The 3908-nt window shown below is 28.0% G+C and overlaps 1 long non-coding RNA gene across 1 annotated transcript; it reads right to left on the bottom strand.

Moving 5' to 3' along the window:
* Positions 1-1831: 1831 nt before the first annotated feature.
* On the bottom strand, positions 1832-3274 carry LOC145138064 (uncharacterized). Its single transcript, XR_013721310.1, has 4 exons — positions 3168-3274; positions 2912-3073; positions 2157-2288; positions 1832-2069 (listed from the first exon to the last, which is right to left on the bottom strand). It is a non-coding gene; the product is annotated as an uncharacterized LOC145138064 (long non-coding RNA).
* Positions 3275-3908: the final 634 nt, after the last annotated feature.

Genomic DNA, 3908 nt, shown 5'->3' with positions numbered 1-3908 from the left:
AATTGGGATGTTATATATATATATATATATATATATATATATATATATATATATATATATATATATATATATAGGGAAAAGTTCAATAGAGAACCATAATTATTGGTTCTTCAAGGAACCAAATCTTTTTTTCAATTTCTAGAGCTTATTCTTTATCGAAAAAAAAATCTAAAAATATCTAAATTCATATATTAACATTGTGAATGTGAAAAATATTTTTCGGATTCACCGTGTGAATCCGGATTCACCGTGTGAATCCGGATTCACCGTGTGAATCCGGATTCACATTGTGAATTTTCAAAGATTCACATTGTGAATTTGACGTAAAAAAAAATTCGAATTGGAAAAAGGATAAAAAGTTATGAATTTTTGTATTTTTAGTTTTTTTTTTTTTGATAAAAAATAAATTCTAAAAGTTGAAAAAAAGATTGGTTCCTTGGTTAATTATGGTTCTCTATTGAACCTCACCCTATATATATATATATATATATATATATATATATATATATATATATATATATCATAAAATCGAGCATAATATTATATCGGAGAGAAAAAAAAATTTGGATCATTAAAATTGAATCATGGATCATAAAAAGTGAATCATGGATCATAAAAATGATCCATGCTTCAAGTTTAATGATCTAATTTTTTTTTTCCAATTTTTTTTCTCTCCGATATAATACTATGCTCGATTTTATGATTTGTATTTATTTTTTCGTTTTTTAAGGTGTCCTTACGAGTCATCACAAAAAAAAAAGTCCTCACCTGATCATCTCTCTCTCTCTCTCTCTGTATATATATATATATATATATATATATATATATATATATATATATATATATATATATATATATATATATAGGGCTAGGTTATTTTGTTTCTTATATTTATTGTGTGCTACAATGCACCAATATGAATTTAGTAAATTAAATAATTATTTAATTAAATAAATATAGATATTAAATTATTTCCATAATTATATGTATATTAATGGATATCCATAATTATAATTCTCTTTTTATGGAAACTAATTAAATCCGTCATTAGTGTCAGCAATAACATTCTTTCAGAATGAATTCGCATCTAGGTTTTTATATATGAGTTCGTATTTTGTTTCATGACTCACTCACTTAAAATACAATAAAATTGCATGGAATATGAAGAACGAGAGTGTATTCTACTAGAATACACTCTCATTCTGCTGAAATACACTCTCATTCTTCTAGATATGAATTCATTCTGAAAAAAATATTATTGTTGACATTAATGACGAATTTAATTAGTTTCCATAAAAATGAGTTATAAGTATGAATAACATGTAATATACGTATAATTAATACTACATTCCTATTGGTGCATTCTAGCATACAATAGATGTGAGAAAACATTTGAACCTACCTCTCTCTCTCTCTCTCTCTCTATATATATATATATATATATATGGTTAGGTTATTTTGTTTTTAGTAACTATTGTGTGCCAAAATGCACAGATCTGGACCATTGGATGGAATATAATCAAAGGTCATGATCTGAGGGTCTATGATAGTAGAATAGGATAACATGTACCATATAATCACACAAATTTGAGCATAAGGGCATTTTAGTCAATTAACCTATATTAAAAAAGGAAATTTTCGGATTTTTAGGGATAATTAATTCCTTTATTTTTAAAAATCTTAATATTTTAAATTAATTTAAAATTAAAAATCCGATTTTATTCTGTCAGAATGATAGAATTTTAACCATAAACTAATAAATATATTTTTCGATTTTATTCTGTCAGAATGACAGAATGTGAACTATAAAGTAGTAAATACATTCTGAAAGAATACACAAAATCGATTCTTGAACTAATAATATACCAAATAATTACATTGTATGATTGTGATTCATTGAATAATAACAAACATTGTAAAAGAATAACAAGTATAATTCTTAAAAAATAACAACATTCTTAAACAATAAGTGTGGTCATTCTTTAATTCATTCTTCAAGCCTTTCCCATCAGGTCTTCAAGCCATTTCTATTGCCAAGTAATTTGTAGTGATACACTTGTGTTTGCATTCTGATATGAAAAAAAAATAAAGAATAAAATTCGAGTTCATTCTTAGAGAACAATCATTGTAAAAGAATAAAATTAAAGCTTCCCTGCCTTTTTTGGTTGTCTAGGTCAGATCAATTTGTAGGATTACATGTAAAGAATATTTTCCTTCTTCATTCTGAAAGAATAGTATCCTTCTTCAAACTAAAGCCCTCTTTATTCTAAAAGAATATTGCCCTCATTCTGAAAGAATTTTCAGGTTAACATTCATTTGGTAAAGCAAAAAGTACAAACAGAAAACCACAGACCAACAAAAGTAAATACCAATGGAAATAGAGAAATCAGCATTCTTGAACTACAAGAATTCAAGATTTGAGCTTTTACCCTTAAGTGATTCCACTTCAAATTGACTAGATTTTACACAGTTCCAACTTCCAATCCCAATTTTTGGTTAAACCCATTATAGATTAGAGTCCAGTCAAATTAACTCAGTAGCGAAAACCGACAAATATGAAGAAGCCAAAAGTAACAAGAAGTAGAAAAAAGTCAAACATATCAAAACTTTCGAATTTAGTTTACTGGGGTTACCCTGAAGCAGTCCCACTACAAACTGAGCAATTGGTGTGAAACACATTTAAGATCAGCATCTAATTTGTGAATTACAGAGCAAAATTCCAAGAATATAAAGTCAAACTGAGCAATTGGTGTGAAACACATTAACTATGAATCAAAACCGTACTAGATTTTCCTAAACTTTATCGCGTTGATTTCATGGTGGACATCAAATCCGCAACAAATCAACAACAGAAAGAAATGGTATGAACTCCGATCGTGAAGATAGAAAAAACGAAGATCGAGATACGTACCAGCGAGTTTTGGGAGAGATCACCAGCTTCCATGGCCGTTTTTGTTGATGTAATCGATCAGAAGGTCGTCTTTTTCCTGTGCCCATGGTCCTCGCTTCAATCCTGTCTTCTCGCAGCATGGTGCTCTCACCATTTTCTCTCTGTAAATCTGAATCGGAAAACCTAGAAAAAGTCAAACAGTATAAGGTCGATGGGGGCGATGGTAGCTTGGTGGTGGGTGATGGTATTGATCGGAGACGGTGGTTGGAAGACTCACCTGCATCTGTCTACAAGGTCGATGATGGCCGCCTGTGAGCTTCGTTTTCTCCGGCCTTCTTTGTGATCTGAAGGTGCGAGTCGAGAGATTTTAGACGGTCGACGCCTAAATAGTCAAAGAAAAAGAAATCAAAACTTAATTTCCTTAATTGCAATATTTCAATTAAATGATTTCCTTAATTAAAATTACAAAAAGTCCAAAATATCCTTTAATGATTTATTTAATTATTTATTATTTCTTGAATTCTCATTGGTGCATTTAGGCACACAATAGTTGCTAGAAACATTTGAACCTAGCTCTCTCTCTCTCTCTCTGTATATATATATATAGGAAAGGTTATTTGGAAAACAAAAAAACCCTAAAAATCATAAAAATGCATAAAAAATACCTAGACATTACAAAACTTTTTTTTGAAATTTTTTATCAAAAAATCGCAGCCTTTTTGACAATTTCGCTGAAAAAAATATAAAAAATCATTTTTTTTTTGTAAATTTTTTTTTTCAAAAAAATTTTCAACGATTTTATGTTAAAAGCTGCGATTTTTTGATAAAAAAATTCAAAAAAAAGTTTTGTGATTTCTAAGTATTTTTTTATGCATTTTTATGATTTTTAGGGTTTTTTTGTTTTCCATAGAACCTAAACCTATATATATATATATATATATATATATATATATATATATATATACATATATATATATATATATTGTGTGGATGTAGGGATTAATGTGGATCAATGATT

The sequence above is a fragment of the Lactuca virosa genome, chromosome 9 (genome assembly GCF_052849685.1).
Source record: "Lactuca virosa cultivar CGN04683 chromosome 9, Lactuca_virosa_CGN04683_v6, whole genome shotgun sequence".
Classification (NCBI taxonomy): Eukaryota; Viridiplantae; Streptophyta; class Magnoliopsida; order Asterales; family Asteraceae; genus Lactuca; species Lactuca virosa.
The sequence above is the reverse complement of the archived record's forward strand: the minus strand, read 5'-3'. Positions and strand labels throughout refer to the sequence as shown.